The sequence below is a fragment of the Neodiprion pinetum genome, chromosome 1, assembly GCF_021155775.2.
Source record: "Neodiprion pinetum isolate iyNeoPine1 chromosome 1, iyNeoPine1.2, whole genome shotgun sequence".
Lineage (NCBI taxonomy): Eukaryota > Metazoa > Arthropoda > Insecta > Hymenoptera > Diprionidae > Neodiprion > Neodiprion pinetum.
Window position 1 is genome coordinate 37,970,669 of NC_060232.1, and position 18,106 is coordinate 37,988,774.

The 18,106-nt window shown below is 40.0% G+C and overlaps 1 long non-coding RNA gene across 10 annotated transcripts in view; it reads left to right on the forward strand.

The window, feature by feature from the left end:
- Positions 1–18,106, forward strand: part of LOC124219172 (uncharacterized) — a 76,209-nt gene that overhangs the window by 47,383 nt on the left and 10,720 nt on the right. For 4 of the 10 annotated variants that reach the window (XR_006883331.1, XR_011177715.1, XR_006883329.1 and 1 more), the window contains exon 3: positions 10,237–10,448. This is a non-coding gene — a long non-coding RNA (uncharacterized lncRNA). Of the gene's footprint in view, positions 1–855; positions 927–5,897; positions 6,356–10,236; positions 10,449–17,589; positions 17,996–18,106 lie in introns of those variants that run through there. The other 6 variants (XR_006883336.2, XR_006883328.2, XR_006883334.2 and 3 more) reach the window with 6 other exon arrangements.

The window sequence follows — 18,106 nt, forward strand, 5'->3', positions numbered from 1 at the left end:
AGACAGCACGGTAATTGATTTTTTTGCAATACCAAGAGCCGTGAATCTCTCTTGCCATTGCCCGGATTGTAACCCAGTCAAAAACATGAATGTACGATCGTAAATATGAATGTAATGGATATGTTAAAATGCGAAGCGTGACGCGGAGTTTTCCTTGCCTGTCACGTATCTCCTCGTAATCTTCGTTATTAATCTATCTTGGCATATCGCCCGTCAGTTTTCACCACCGACAATTTACTCGGATATATATACGACTAGTTTTGAAATAATTCTACGTCTAGGCAATACCGTAAAAAAAAAAACACGAACTTTCCCTGATTGCGAGTAAAAACTTTCGTACTATGGAATTAATTGAAAGACTAGACTTTCGGTTGTATTCTTCGTTAATTGCATTGCTTTCAAGAGCCAAAATCGTATAAGCCGACACCATACATATCCCAAAATAAATATGAATAATAGCATACAATACGAGTCGCATTAAAACCTGCGCGCAGTATTAATCACAAGATTTTGACCTCTGCGGTGATGAATTAATGATTCAATCCAGCAAGTCAGCTATTGTGTAGCGATGATCTCGATCACCGCTTCCCGATTTCTCCCCCCCCCCCTCTCTCTCTCTCTCTCTGTTACTCTTCGTGGAGAATTCGCAACGGTCTTCAATAGCCTGACTGATTTCAATACGTAATTGCATAATGCCTACGTCGGTTAATCAGCATAATCTCAACGATACGGCACAGAATCCCACCTACACATTGAATGACAGTAATGACTGGGCACGATCTGACATCTAGGTGCGAGCCGCGCGTGTGTAAACACAATTGAGCATAACAGCGGCATGAAATCAGAGCTGAAATCGGAATTACAAGGATCGATGGAGATCGAGTTTATCCTACACTCGAATAGCGCGATGATCTATTCAGCGGCAGGTGAGTGACAGCGATCCGTAACCTGTCCGCGAAACGAACGGTGATGGAATCGAGAGTGAAAACGGGACCGTGCGAAGGTCTGAGGAAGTGGCCCACATGTGCAGATTTAAGAAATACCGAACCATCGTGTCACTCTGGTTTGATTGTAACACGGATATGCAAAAAAGTCTGTTTCTTCTGCTCCATGGGATGTTTTTGGTAACTTCCACTTCCCTCCGTCGAGTACAGTATTCTTGCAAAACACAAGGCGGTTGCATAAAAAAAGCATAACAATAATGAAAAACACCAACATTTTATTACAAAGAGCTAAAAAATATTTCGTATAAAATTAAACAAACAATATCTTTACGAAATTTATTTAACCTTCCGTGTTTATACTTTTCGCCTATGAGACCTTTGCTTCTTTTCTTTGATACACATCCGAAGACACTTCCGCTTTTCATTTTCTGTTTCCCTGTTTCTATTTATTCTTGAGTCTAACTCTAGTACATGTTAAACGCAAGTAAGAAATCACTTTTGCATAGGATTTCTACGATCAAAAAAGAACAGAATACCAGATTTCGAGTCAGACGAGAGTTTCGCTCTAAATGAAACTACGTACACCGAGTTTAAGAAAAAAAACCTGACTTGATGGGACCTTTCAGAGTGTTTCTCTCGGTTTCGGTGAGTGAAAATCTACAAGAAACAGTATAAAAAAAAACCTGTGCAATATTTTGGTTAGACTGAAAGCTCAGCCTGACATTCACCATCAAAAGTTATACACCGTTCTTATTGCGTGTCCTTGGTCCTGATGAGCGTCGCCTCGAGGGTCAAAACTTGGCACCTTCATGATCAGGGAAACATCGCTACACAGTGTTAATTTTTTCGCACAAAGAACAGTACGACATCCCCCCCGACTTGTCGCAGCATGACGAAATCGATTCTCGTATTCAACGCCGTGCGTTGGTTTTGTATTATCGCATTTCAGTGCAGCGTGCATGAGGCAAGAGTGTCCCTGGAGACCAGCGCGCCAAGAGAGGTGGTAAAATTGATGGTTGTAGGCGGATTTGCATTGCAAATTATTGGATCATCTCGCGGAGATTAAAGCAGGCATCGTTCATTTACGACCCGTGCGTGGCGCGTAATCCACCCGTTTATTACGCGTTCGCGGTCTTAGTCACAATTCACCCTCCGGCCGTTTTCCGCGCAACGCTTCCCGCCTAATTGCACCGTGTGTGTGCTTTACACGCGTGCTTTTTCCGCGATCGAATGTCGCGCATGCGTACGTACAGGTATCCTTGCAGGTATCTGCATGCTGCACGCGTTTACCGATGAATTTCCATGGGACAAAACACGCGGCACAAATCCGTACCTCTAATTATACAGCAGGTGGATCACGCGTGGTAACCGACCGGGTCATATATTACACAATAATCATCAATTTCTCGCATGTTTTATAATTATCTCCTATAAGATACCAATTTAGCATTTTTTATTTATTTATTTATTTATTTTTTTTTCCCTCTTTGTTTCTTTACATTCCTCCAAGCGTACAACCATATAAACCTTGCTATCAGGGACATTGTCGTTTCATGATCTAATACCCACGGCATAACTCCAGGCACAGGTCAGGTCTCGAAACGACTTTAAGCCTCGCCTTTACCCATGAGAGGAATAATTATAACATGCGGTACGTGTCGATATTATCATCGTGCAATTCATATCGCTATTGTCAATTTCTGATGCCGCATGCCGGTCGTGCGGCTGGGTGGGTACAATACGTCACGTCTATGGGTGTAAAGAAAACTTTTATCACTGCATCTGTAGACGCTTTTAAAACTGGGCCAGTCACTAATCGACTACAATTATACATACCTCTTTGAATTTTATTATAATTCATTTGTTTCGCAATGATACGATTTTATTCGCATTACTTTATCGACTAATTTTACGTCAAAATTAGCAGGGGAAAAATCCCCCACCCCACCCCTCCCACAAAAAAAAACATTCCCAACTAATTCTTATATTGATATAATTTAACAAGGGGAGTGTCAAACTTGGGAATCACAGATTTCCATCACTTTCATATATATTGTAGGGCAGGGTCCCCTCAATAAATATATAAAGCGGCAAGACGCCATTCGTTTTTATTATTGAGAAATTTCAACTCAAAGTTCTATATGTAACTTAAGTAGAAGGAACCTTTTTACCGGTTGCAGCAATAGTTCCGTGGCGTAGCGGTAACGCTCTTGCTTACTGAGCGACTTTATTTTTGATAATATTGATTACTTTGTTATTATAATTATTACAAATCCTATTTTTATCATTTTTTGTATTTTTTCCTAACTTAAAAATAAAAAAATAATTTATAGAAATATTAATTATTAATTATTTATTTTTGTATTAAATAATTTATAAAAAAAAAAAAAAAAAGTAACTCAAACGGAACTTGAACAGCCGTTCGGTCCCTCAGTAAGCAAGAGCGTTACCGCTACGCCACGGAACTATTGCTGCAACCGGTAAAAAGGTTCCTTCTACTTAAGTTACATATAGAACTTTGAGTTGAAATTTCTCAATAATAAAAACGAATGGCGTCTTGCCGCTTTATATATTTATTGAGGGGACCCTGCCCTACAATATATATAAAAGTGATGGAAATCTGTGATTCCCAAGTTTGACACTCCCCTTGTAAGAAGTATCTAAAATGTGTAGACTGTTTTCTGTGACTTGTGTTTAGGAATATTCATAGAACGGAATAAATGAATACTAGTGTCGAGATCTAGATGGCTTAAGAATGTCGTTACGATTAACACGTGTTCGGTAAAAATTTATGCTAATAAATGCCTGGTAGAGTCTTAATCCGATCAGAAACGACTCTGCGCAATTTTATTTCGATCGTTATTTGTCAGATGGAAAGTTTTCGAACATCCAACGAGTATCCGCTGTAAAACATCCTCGACGCCAAAAGCGGGAGCTAATTACCTCTCGAAGCATTAATATACCCACCACTGTCTGACAAGAGATCGACGATTCGTATTGAGAGATTTCTAAGAAGCCCACGGCGAGCTTACCGTCCATACCAAAGTTCATTTATCTTCTCGGGAGCCCAAACGGAGGAGAGATACAAAGAAATACACACTTGTAGTCCGTGACGCGTTCCGGTGAGGCAAAGGTAGGAACTGGTGTATATGTATAAACGAAGACATGGAAGTACGGAAAATAAAAAGAAGCGGGACGAGGAAAAGAGAAAAATGGCAAGGCCCTTGTTCGCCGAGTGAAACACAACGTCGCTATTCTCACAATAGACCATTTTCGGCACCGAACACTCGCGTTTGCTATTGCTCATACGTATGCTAATGGTCTTATTCAAGTGCTCTCTGTATACCGGCTAAATTTCCTACGCGTAGATCCCACCAAAGCCTTATCTCTTGGCCCCTGTGGAAGCGAGTACCTATTTATCCGCCAGGACAACGAACGAATCGGTTCCATCCTCCGAGCCACGAAGACGTGAGATATTTTTAGACGAAAAAACGAGTATGGCTTTCGCCAAATGAGCTATCGAGAATCGGCGAGTTCACGTTTCCGGCAATCGGTGCTTTTCGAGCAGGTTTGTCATCGGCGCGATTCGACCTTCTTGTGTCACTCGAAGCTCGTTCATCCTTTGGGACTGATTGATATTCGCAGGCAGTCCGTTCATTTGCTACAAATGTGCGTTATCCGCTGTGTTTGAGGAGTAAATAATCACTGGCAGTTGGCCAGACGTTGTCTAGGCTTTGATTTATAACCGCAGATGACAAACGGAACACGATGGACGACGACCTAGTTACGGTTATGCTTCGTGATCCAGTATACGGTTTCACACTGGCACTGGTGATTTAACGTTGCTTGTTCGTTCAAAGGAAGGAAAGAAGGGGATATTGGCTTTGATATTTATCATTCGAGAAAAGCCCGCGTACCGCTTTGAAGCTCTTCGGATCTCGATTCTTGGCACAAAAAACCCTCGCGCGTTACTGCACTTGAACGCATATTACGCTTCTCGAACATCCCAGTGCTTATTGGCACTCAGTCAGAGATCACTGTCAATTAACATCTGTTCAGGTACCAAGCACCCAATGAAACGAGAATATTTCGCTTGCCACGCGTCCTTTAATGCCGATTTCTCTTCGCTTCTTCGTTCTGCAATACACGACTTCAAAGAAAAAAAAACGTCCGAGATACATACTGCTGGATTTGGTATTCGGAATCGTTACCTTCAGCTGATTCCTGTACCAAAAACGTGGAAAAAACTTAACACGGAAGCGACGAAGGAAAAAATTGACCATACAGTCTCGAAGTTCGGAGTTTTATTTATAAAAGGTTGAATTTTTCCATTCTTTCTCGTAGACGAGCCGTCCCTGCAGGCCTTGGATGGTTTCTCTTTTTCTCTCGTCACAACTGCACAAGAATAAAAAGCAACGCTTGATCCTCGCGTTCGTTGGAGTTCCGATAATCGATGCATCGAAGGTACTGTAAATTATTCTTAACTTTCGTATCGCGGATAGGTGATTATATTATACTTGGCAGCTGTCAATGGTTTTGACACGAGGTTAAAATCGACAGACGGACGGGTTTCAGCGTCGAAACACTCACGTTATACGGTCGTGATTTTTTGTGCTGCTGGATTTCGGCGTCTCGACGCCCACTCGTGAGTCAGTCCGAGATAGCGGCGTGTCTACGATTTTACCGTCTCTTTATTCACTCCTTCTATCCGTTTGTCTACGTCTTCGGACATCTGCGAGCTTGCACAAGCCTCGTAACGTTGTGCATACGTAAAGTGACGAAACTCCCCTGAGCGCGGACCTTGGACACCCATAAACCGATGGACTTCCCGCTGGGCTCTTTGCAACTGTCAATTTGTTTATTTGATCGGTATTGGCAGTTTCGAAACCTCCTTGTCGTATCGATAAATCAATAAATTATTCAACGTGGCATAACGTCGCCCAGCGTCGGTTCCAAGGGCTTCACGGCTAAACTCCGTGAATACATGGGACTTTAGTTATTTGGTAACGTTTTCATCGTTTCTACGATTTTTTATGGTCAAAAATGAAACCGACCGTGGATGAAGTTAACGCAGAAACATTTTAGTTCCTGTTTATGCTCCGCGTTTCACATATCACACGTACGCTTCATCGATATATCTCAGTGTCAATATTGTGGCTAATAATACGTACAGTTAAAAATAATATACAAATACACACACGCGCGTTTTTACGTGTGCGTAAATACCGGCTAACCAATTAGATTGATTAAGTCGAAGTCACACCTCTCGATAATATTATGTATCTACACGTTACATCTCTTTCATTCTACGATTAATACGAGTTAAGCGGACAGTGGACTGACTTTATCCAGATGATGCGGTCTAATCTGATTGTTTTGAAGATTCTTCAACCCGATTGAAAGACGTTCAGGTATGTTAAAAATAATTCAGGTAAATTGAAAGGAGATCGGATCATTTCAACGCTTAACAGTTAAGACTTTGCTCGTGGTGTCGGTTTTTTTTTTTTTTCAATTTACAAACGAATTTTGGTCAATAATATACAATGTGTATACGTTCACTCAATGATATAGTATAACCGTATCGCGCTATAATTATTATAATTACACCATATAGTCGTCAAATTATACACATGTTGAAATTGAAATAATAATGACGGTAACTTTGTATCGCATAATCATCGTGGAAAATAAGGATTACGTAAACGTGCAGAAACACGATATTAAAAATTATTAGTTACATCTATATGCATATGTAATTGTAACCTAACGTGTTTAAATTTCGGCTGCGCTTTGCACAATATTTACTTTCTCGTCGTATTATAACTGCGATATTCAAACACCTGAAACATTTTCGCAATACCTTTGAAGTAACATCGATCTGTGTCAAGTTTTTTTTTTTTTTGCCTAAACTGACAATTTCTCAAAGGTTTTTGATGAACAGAACGATATCCAAATTTTGTATAAGCATCGTGATGCAAATATCACCGAAGGTTGGCTTTAAATTGAGTGAGATAATTAATTTAACCTACTCCGGTAAATAACAAAGCACCAAAAAACCAAGCCACAAACACGCAAACATACATATTTGCAATGAAAAATTCTCGGTAAATCCAAGTAGTGTTGGAGAAAATAACGAAACAGCAAAACTGCACTATATTTTCACAAAGTCGCGTCTATCATATACAAAAAAAATTATGCCAAGTCACGTCAACGGGTATAATAAAGTGTGTGAACATTATTATGCTCGCACGAATAGCAGCCGTAGAATTGAGCAGACCGGTGAACTTTACACTCGTCAAAGTATTAACAAACAACAAAGCTCGAACGAATTTGCAATTCGAGGCCAAAGCCGCATTATACATTGCATGAATTTGTTGTCTTTTTTGAAAGTGGACTCAGTTACGTGATTTTTTATTAATTTTTCACCGAGTGTTGATGACTGTTCAATTTAATGAGCAAATCCGAATGTATACATACCGGGAGGATCTCTTGAAACTTGAAAATGAACCGCGCATGCGCGAGTTTAATCGGCTGTTCGCGCAGGCTGGCCATCCCGAGTTTTCAGCCGTCAAACTTTGTTTCCGGCGGCGATGTAGTTGATACGAATTTTCGAGGTTAGAATCTCAAATAATTCAGGCAGCGACTCGGCAAGGTTTGGGAAGCATTTGTTATCGGGTCGGAAAGTCGATTCTTCAAAGAACGATCGGAATTCAATGCTTACGCTCTTTGAAAATTCAAACGCACACATTTTGCGTAGGTTGGCCCGCCTGCATCGCAGACAAAAATATCGCCGCGGGAAGATTTCGCCGACCAATGAGATCGAATTACTCGGCGCATGCGCGGTTGATTTTCAAGTCTCAAGAGATTGTCCCTGTATACGTACAAGCATCGCAGTCCGGCATACACGGTGGGGTTTATCTTTTTAACCAAAGTCAGGTTAGGTTGTCGAAATGTAAGCGTGTATTCGTGCGAAGAGAAGCTCCTCTACCGGTTTAATGAAATAGCCTAAATTCAACAACCAGATCGCCGACGGAGCGTGTGGGTTTACAAGGAAACCGGTTCCCGCTTATTCGCAGATGTAATTGTCACGAGCGTATCCTGCAGAGAGCATTCTCAAAATGGACGTCCTGCCTCCGCCATTATTATGCGCATCACGCAACTGCGGGGGAAAAAAATCTCTCACCGCCTACGCGTAATTATCCTGGATGCGTTTCAAGATGCAACGGCATTTCGATCGTGATTAAGCTTCTCTACCGCGTGGAAGCGAGAGGCGATTAACGTGTGATTAAAATTTATGTATTCCATCTGCTTCAATGAAAATCGCTTATCGAGACGTCGTATTGATAAACCAGTCCTTATATACCCGCGATATCAATGATCAATTACTCAAGTGCATGTTATAATTGTTATGTCACTGTCACTGAGAGAAAGGATTATTTTAGTCAAGCGATATTCGTCCGATTCAACTAAATCCGGCGAACGCGATATACTGGGTTAATTTAACAAAATGCTTCTGTTGGTCCAACGAAATTTAATTGATTCGACTAAACATTTTTTTTTGAATTGAGACAAATGAATATTTACTTCGCCGCCCGTATCCACACATTTAGTTTATTCAATGACTAGTTTCTTTCGGTGATACGTGTATTTATTTATTTAGATTAAGTAAATTCACGGGAAATTATAACTGTATATGTAGGCCAAGAACATGCGCTACGAATATGAGATTTCTTTGTGGAACTTCTTCAAGACTCTCGGATAGTTATAACAGCGATACTTGCGTTGACAATATCTTTATAAAAAGACATTCAATCGAAGGGAAATTTTATACAATAACAATAAATTTATTTACTGATCAGTATTCTTACGTACAACTTCAATTCAAGCAGCGTAATTCGGTTCTACAATTTATCTTGGCTCTTTATCTGGCATTCAGACATGTCGAAAAATTGGACTGGTGAACGCGTCGATTATCAGATCAATCCTTCTGTATTAAAGCATTCATCATATTCGGGTACAGAGATGTCAAGTTTTTATCGTTGAGAATTCAATTGAATACAATTCCTGCGCTTACACGTATTCGGACAATCGTAAAACAAAACAAACAAATAACAGGATCTCGATATTTTTATCCATGAAAAATATAACAGCAGTTCAGCGATTACGCGTTGTGAGAATTTGTCCAAGTTACGTGGAAGAAAATGGAATGTAGACTTTACATCTCCTGCGGTAAATATATGAGTCAATTCTACATAAAATGTGATAGATCTACCTAAGCACATTGTAATTCTTACTATTTGTTTCGTAACTCTTATTATCGGATTTGTGAAAAAGTCCTGTCCGTGTATTCACCGCAGAAGATATAAAAACTACAACATTTTTCTTTCCGCGTATACTTCCAAGCAACAACCAATGACAAACAAAGTTATTATACAATATTTGCAGACGGTATACTTCATTTCGATTATCATGATCTGCAATATTTGATCCATATCTTCCTTTCTCTTTCTCTTTCACCAATGTTTGTGATTGATAAACTGCAATCTGTCTCTCTCTCTCTCTCTCTCTCTCTCTCTCTCTCTCTCTGGGGAAAACTTTCCAGTTCGAAATATTGACCAAAAGTCCATTTCGTTCCGTTTCTAAACGCATATGCGTGTAAGTAGGTAACAAGTAAACACGAAACGGAATACTTGTGTACTTGACCGTATTCTTGTGTGTACCTTGTGCTTATATTTTACACACGCTTGTACCAACCACGCCTAATAGAGTATATTATACACTGAGAAAAATTTTTCAATCATTTGTTACAGTAACTAGAAAAGTTGAGTAAAACAGGTATCGTTAAAAAAAACTGTTTGAATATTGTTGGAACTAGGAAAAACGAGGTGCGCCTAACCATTTTGCGCTATCGTCGATCCTTTTTTGGTTATTGCAACGCAAAATCAGTTTCTGAGGTTTACTCCACTTTTTTAGTTAAACAAGGCTTCAACGTCAATTTATCGTTGCACAAGCGTTAAATTTTCGCAACAGTTGCAAGAAAATATAGCAACAGTGATCGTAATGAGAAAGAATAGTAACGGATACTAGACTTTTCGGTAACGGCTGGAAAACTAATTATCATTTTCTACCTAGAAGTATATTTTTCGATTGTGGTAGAAAATGAAAATAGTTAAGGCGCAATCAGGAGCTGTCGCATATATTCCTGTGGAAAATTTGGGATTCGGTAAATAAACAAATCTTTTACTTACTTACCTGTTATACTTGGCTGAGATGTCCGAAATGATTGTTTCAGGTTTGGGGAACGAGGCTGCTTTGCAGAAGTTGTTGAACAACGTGATGATGAGGTAGGAAGAAGAGAGGTGAAAAAAAGAAGAAAGAACGTGTAATAAATCGTTGCAGACCTTGTTATACATGTACTCTTGTATAAAAATTGGAAAAAGAAAAGTCGAGTTACAAAATGAAAAAGAAGATGTTTTATTACGTCTGCATCACGTTTCGCGAACGGTACGAAAACAATCAACTTCGTTAACCTCGCTGATTAACCGGGTTAATCCAACAAATTGCTGCACATATTTACTGTATTTATTTTTGATTAATTTTACATATGTGAGCAGACTTTCACCTCTCGATTTTAGAGGGATAATAATAAACTGTACGTGCAGATTGTTATTTATCATTCCATTGTTCAACCGAATGTATTGAAATTCAACGGTCACCGACGAAAGCTTGTAACAATGCCAAGGAATAATTTGTAACGGCGTTTATTTTCGAAATTGATCAAGTTCACATTGAAAAGAACTCATGAAATTGTGGCGGCATTGAAATTCCGAATTTTAAAACTTCCGAAATTGCGAAAATGAGAAATTCAAAAAATCTGAAACATCGAAATTCCGGATGACCGAAAATTTTTAGTTGCGAGAATTTCCGGCTTGGTGAAATTTCACCTCTTTGATCTTTCTTTGTCTTGGATTTTCGACATTCTTACGTTCGGAATCCTGGTCATTCTGATTTTCGGTTTTTCTGATTTTTTACACCCATTCAGGTACATTTTAATCTTCCGAATTTTACTCTACGTAAACTTTATCTTTTGAAATTTCGCTCTATCCCAACTTGATATTTCGTAATTTTGAGCCGTCGAAAGTTTGTCGTTTCCTCAAAGTACGATTTCTTTACTTCAAATTTCGCCCCAAAATAATTCGGAATCAGGCGCTTTCGTAACGTTTCATTTAATTTTCAGTAATATTCAACCCCAATACTTATATACATATATACAGTACGAACACCTAAACACACGATGTAAGTAAGTGTCGGGTGAAAGAGTCGGGACGCCGAAAATATACGCGGCGTCGAAAGTCTTCGAATGTGAAGAGTGTCGAGTACAGAGGAACGATATAGGCGCCTCTTATACATGCGGCGCAGCTCGAAGCTGACGAGAGAAATCATAATTTCGAGAGTCGAGATTAATAACACATATATAACGTAGGAGATTCTATAAGCACAAGCGTATGGCTGTATTATTTTTGGTCGGTGAACCCGCGAATCCCCCGCTGTGCATGCAGTGGCGAGCCTTCGAAATCAGTTTATTTGTCGATAAAATCAAGGAAATAAAACATCACACCACGTAGTTGCCAGTATAAATATTTACACAACGCGAGTCCGTGGCTGTGCGGTGAGTTAGACGCGCGTGGTTTTCTATCGGGGACAAAAATATAAAAAAAAAATACCGAATTAGTTGAATTATTTTTTGTATCACGTCAAAATCCGTCAGCTACTTTAATTTCATTCGAATCAACTTTCCCGTCAGAATTTCAAGCGTTCGTCAACGGTTACATTCCGGCATTGCGACGATACTGTGTCGCAAAATTTCTTCGACGTTTCTTACAATCGGATAATTCTTGCGCGTTCAGTCAGCGAGCAAAATGAGCCCGAAAACATTGGAATATGACCAAAAACATCAGAGTTTATAAATTGTTTTGAACGTTCTGATTATAAGAAGCCTTTTTTCGAATTATTCATATCTTAGCTTGCGTTGTGCGAATTCGATTAGATTCATTTCGATCACATAGCAGAAATTTTGTTTCACTCGTGTTTCGCTATTTCAGCGTGCGAATAAAAATGTTGGAGATTTTGAAAAACGTTTTTTCTTTACTTTTTAACTTTTGTTATTAAAACGGTCCAGCCGATTCGTTGTAAAAAAAGATTAGGCGATATTCGTTATCCCGTTTGCTCAATTTATTCGTTAGTTTCGAATCAAATTGGGTAGCTGAGCTCTTTGACCTGTGGAAAAACACTTTTTCGATCCAAGTGCACGCCGGGACACTGAGAGAAATTTTTAGTACCGGTTACCGTTCGGTCCTTAACTATTTTCATTTTCTACCACAATCGAAAAATATATTTCCAGGTAGAAAATGAAAATTACTTTTCTATCCGTTACTATTCTTTCTCATCACGATCGCTGTTGCTATATTTTCTTGCAACCGTGGCGAAAATTTAACGCTCGTGCAACGATAAATTGACGTTAAAGCCTTGTTTAACTAAAAAAGTAGAGTAAACCTCACAAACTGATTTTGCGTTGCAATTGCCAAAAAAGGATCGACGATAGCGCAAAATGGTTAGGCGTACCTCGTTTTTCGTAATTCCAACAATACTCAAACAGTTTTTTCAACGATACCTGTTTTACTAAATTTTTCTAGTTACTGTAACATGTTAAATTTTTCTCCGCGTATTTGATGGATTATAACCGAACACCCGTTACGTCGTAGAAAGCCCGATTTGACCCAATGATGGTAGGGAGGGTCATGGCTGACGCCCACGCTGCCCAGGTGTTCAAGATTAATATAAAGCTAGGAAACCGATTGGCCACACACTGACTAAAGCTGGAAGGACAAAGACGCGTTTTTAGGATCGATACAGACACACACGCGTCCAAACGACGTCCGTATCTACCTAAATTTACGTAACCACGGGATTTATACCGTGTCAGATTATATTCGCGACGAAACAAACTACGCGGTTTTTGTAACCACATTTCGAAGAGCTGCTTGGGTAGAAACGATCGTCTGGAACCCTGGCTCAAAAGATATTACATATCTGAATAAACAAGTATTACACTTGGCTGTCCGAAGTTATAGGTTAGGAGTTTTGAATCAGTTTCTCCATTCGTCGTTTGTTCTGAGAATCGTTTGAATTTCCCGCCAAATGATATATCGCAGATACGCGTGTCAACTTGTCTTTACTCCGGTAAAAATCTTACCAGATTATGACAAATGTCGAACTCTGTTCGTAATCTGATTTGCTAAATTTGAGACTTACAGTTGGAGGGTAAATTTTGAACCATAGGGAAAAAACCCTGACCTCAGGATCTTAAAAGTAAACACTGGTTTCGCGGTCGGAGAGTCCTGTGACGTTTACAATGTTTTAGAGCTTTTTAATAGAAAGCTCGAGCCGTATGTCGGAATTAAAATAGAAGAAAGTGGATTTGCAAATTGGCTCCGCAAGAAACGGCGTTTTTCATACAATTTATGGTTCATCGAAGTCTCTCGATACAGACCGACTCCTCGAGGTGATAAATTAGCGAGATTGCGGATTCGATTTTCGAATCGTTGATGAACCGGCGGCTAAAAGCATTTTTAAGGAACGAATTATAAGAGTTTTCTCAAATGCGCGTAATTGCGAGCTCTTGTTTGAGGTAACAGTTTACCGCGACATGACGTCACTACCCTACTACCTATCACATCTGACACCACGTGAAACGATATTTCAAAAAAGCAGACTCACGTGCTGACTCGCGCGAGCGGGTGTAATTACAATATCCAAAGACGTTATAGGTGATAATGCGACATCTGCTCACGATTCTTCACACATATATATATATGTATATATATATGTATATTAAGGTATCCGGTTCGAAAGACGAACCTATATACGTGCAACATAATAATTATCAGGAATCGTGCATTCTACAAGACAGAGGAAACGTGCACCGAAGTTTACACCAATCCATGTACACGTTACAAGCGTTCGGTTAGTTAGGGTGGTTCATCGTTGACTTTCGTTTTCTAAGATGCCACTCGAAAAATTTGTGACGAATGCTGAAAAAAAAAAAATTGTCTCAAAACCTGGAGGAGATAGGAAAATATTTAGAGGTCGCTACCGATTATTGTAATATTTTTTATTTGTTTTTACGCGTACACCTTACGGGCTTACGTATATACGTTAGTTTATTGTTTTTTGTATAGTGGTCCAGTTAATCGTTCACCGATCAACGGCAAACAGCGCCTAACGATTCCGCAGTTGGCTGTTCTCGTCTTTTATCCGAAAGATTAATCGCCTCGGAGAAATTTGGATAACAGTTTTTGCTACCGAAATAGGAATATCGCATCACCCTGATGTACCTGTTTCGTTTTCAGTACTGATTTTTATGAACAATGATTAATTGGACCACGATATGAAAAAAATAAACTTATATATATATATATAAGTCCGTAAGGCGTACGCATAGAAAATAAATAAATAGTATGACAATAATCGGTAGCGAACTCTAAATATTTTCCTACCTTCTTCAGGTTTTACGAAAATTTCTTTTCAGTATTCGCCAGAAAGTTTTCCGAGTGACACCTTGAAAAACAAATAGATTAAAAAATGTACAACCCTACGGTTCGGGTATACAATTTTTTTTTCATACCTATATCCCAGATATATTATACCCGTTTTGACTTCTTCGTATATTTGATCAACACGGCATGCAAGTCCAATGATCAGTTCAAGGAAAATAAAATTAGAAAACATCGGGTTGTAACACACTGTGTAAAAGTTGTCGCAGCCTTCAACCGTAGTTAACAGGAGATTCGCAGAGGGTGAAAAGAGATATGTGCTTGTGTTCTTTTTTTTTATTTCATTTTTTATTTTTTTTTGTCTCCATTTTTCTGCAAAAAAGGAAAGAAAGAATAAAAAATTTAACGTCGCGTTTCTCCCCTCGGGCGCGAAATGAGACAGTGCGGAAAGCCCGCTGAGCGTCGTAAAGTCCCGCGTTTAAAAACCGCAGCGAAGGCCATACGAGAGAGAGAGAGAGAGAGAGAGAGTTTCATTCGCCATAGACCGAAAAATATATGTACATATTATACGTGGTGTAATTTATCATCATTCCCGCGTTATGCCCGTATAATACAAACCCGTCCTCGACGTTTATCCGCTGCATGCGCTACCTTCGCTTTGTGTTATTTCTTATCCCAGCAGACACTCGTTCAGCCGTGTAATAGCCGACATAATGTGACCAGCAATAATTCATGGAAAATTGTTGTAATACAGTGGTGACCATATCCCAGAATCGTCGACTGTGGCGTCGTTAATAACATAGTTTCTGAAAAAAAAAAAAAAAAAACGATGGGGAGAAAAGAGAAGTCGACGATTTTTTAAATTTTTTCTCCATTTTTTACGCTACAAAATATCAAACCTTTGACTCGAAACTGCGAATATTTTATCCTCGAGTGAATATTTCGCGCAAATTTTGTGCTTCAGTTTCGTCAGGGTTCACTTTCTGAGGATAAAATAGAAAAAAAAACAAATAAGGTGCGGGCAAACCAAATCTTGTGAACAAGAAAATGGCGTCAGCAGCTTTTGCAAGCATTGAAGATAAAAAAAAAATATAAATGATAATCGGGTCGCGGCTGCCGGGCGAAAACATTGCGCAACTATCTTCTACCTAACCGTTCGATTTTTAGCCGGGGTCGTTTAATATAACAGAGGTTACAGAGCGCAGTGCAGCCCCTTAAGAGAGTTTTTCCGCCGAAATTGGCGGGCCGCCAATTTTCCATATCTGGAGCGATGACTAAGAGGCCGAGAGCGCGGACCAATCGGATCCCGGCTCGGTTTCATCGGCCAATCGTGCGCCGTTACCAAAATCCATCTACACCCCAACACGAGGCTTCGGTTAGGCAAGGACGCCTCGCCCCGGCCAATCGAGTCGCAAAGCCCGCGTTTTCTTCCTCTCGTTTTCTTTATTTCTCACCCTTTTTTTTGAGGAGGGACACAAAACCAGCTCTATCTATACACTCCGACTTTCGCCTCTGCCTTCCTTCTTGAAGTAGCAACGAAAATAAAAAAGGAAACGAGGTGAGAAGAGGGAGAGATTCGACCGCGTCGTTGGTTCTCAGGTTTTATTTCATCGTCGCGTAGTTCCAATTTATATATTGTTTATTTATCGGTCTAATATCGCGTAATTATATCACGTGGTTGACGAATTTTCGTAATTCATCGCACGAGTATTTCTGGTTTTTTTTTCAGATCCGTGATCTAGGAGGGGATAGATCTTTTTGAGAATCGTCCGGTGAGCCGGTCTTTTTTTCTCGTTTCATTTAAATCGCACGCTCGTTTTAATCGTTATATGTACGCTTCGATCGAGTGTGGATAAAGTATTGTTTGATTAATCACCGCCGATTTGTTACACCTACCGCCTGTTAAATCCGCAGTAATTAATTTATACTTACTTATTATAACTCTATGCTTACGGACTGCACGCGTGTTTACAAACTTTACGACACCACGACGACGACGACGCGTCTGGAGGCCGCGAAGACCAAAGACGTAAAAGGGTCAGTAAGTCAGGGTCTCCTTTCCTGCTGCATTCTTCACTCCCGTTCTCCAACACCTTTCACACACCGCCTCTTGGGCGAGATTGTACGGTTCCGTTTCTCAAGGTCTGGAATCTCGACGCGCATTGTCAGATTCATCCCTGAAGCGACGGCTCGAAACAAGGAATCGAACAATGAGCATCGAGATATTTATGTGGTTAAAAATCGAAGAAGGTGTAAACTGATCTCATCTTGTAGGTATTGCATAGATAGAATTTTACGAATATCGTAGAATTGCGGGATGATCAAGTTTCGAAACACTTGCAGTTGGCCGCCATTTTGAAACCTGAAGCCGCGGGATTTGAAACAAATTCACGGCACACAATTTTAACGCGTGCTTCGGATTTTCCATCTACGAAGGGAATCGTTTCGAAAGAAACACTGAGAGAAATTTTTATTTCCGGTTACCGCTCAGTCTTTGACTGTTTTCATTTTTTATGACAATCGAAAAATATAGTTCTAGGTAGAAAATGAAAATTACTTTTCTATCCGTTACTGTTCTTTCTCATTACGATCGCTGTTGCTACATTTTCTTACAACTGTTGCGAAAATTTAACGCTTGTGCAACGATAAATTGACGTTGAAGCCTTGTTTAACTAAAAAAGTAGAGTAAACCCCAGAAACTGATTTTGCGTTGCAATAACCAAAAAAGGATCGACGATAGCGCAAAATGGTTTCGCGTACCTCGTTTTTCGTAATTCCAACGATATTCAAACAGTTTTTTCAACGATACCTGTTTTACTCAATTTTTCTAGTTACCGTAACAAATGAAATTTTTCTCAGTGAAGAAAAGACAGGTAATGAACGAGAAGTGGAAGGTCGGGGATCGCGACGAAGGGCCGGAAAGTGGTTTGCCTACTTTTCTGACTTTTGTCGGACTCGGAGCGAGGTTTTAACCCCTTTTTAACCCCTGTCAGTGCGGCAAAGACCCCCCGCAGCTGGTAATTCGTGTTTTGGCAGGTTTCCATCGTAGGCGCGATTCTCGGAACCAATCTTAGCCTAGTCTCTCTGGCGACCCTCGTCCGCAGTGGCCAATGGACATGGAAGTGTGGAAATAGTGGCGAATCGGAGCGGGTCTCTAAACACCCCGCAAGAGGCTCACCCTTCAGAGGTCGTCCTTACGTAAGAAAGTCGGAGAGAAGAACGGCCCAGGGGCAAACGTTTAAATTTAAACCTATGAATAAGTCTTGCCTCAACTCTGCTGGCTCCCTACCCATGGACCGTTGATGCCGATGCTTGTGCTTTTGCTTGTGCAGCCTCCGTTGCGTGTCAACAACTCTAAACCGACGGCGCAAGGGTTACAGCCAAGATGGAAAAAGGAGAAGAACTCTAAACCGGAGCTGTTTACGATCGTCCGAGGGATCGGGCCTCGTAAGAAGCGACTCGGGAAGTTGTACCGCTCACGAGTATAAAGTGGCGAAGGTGAGAAGAGAGCCTAACGATGGGAAAACACGCTGAGAAATATGTTATTTGTTAAAGTCACCAGAAAAATTGAGTAAACAGGTGTCGTTGAAAAAACTGTTTGAATATCGT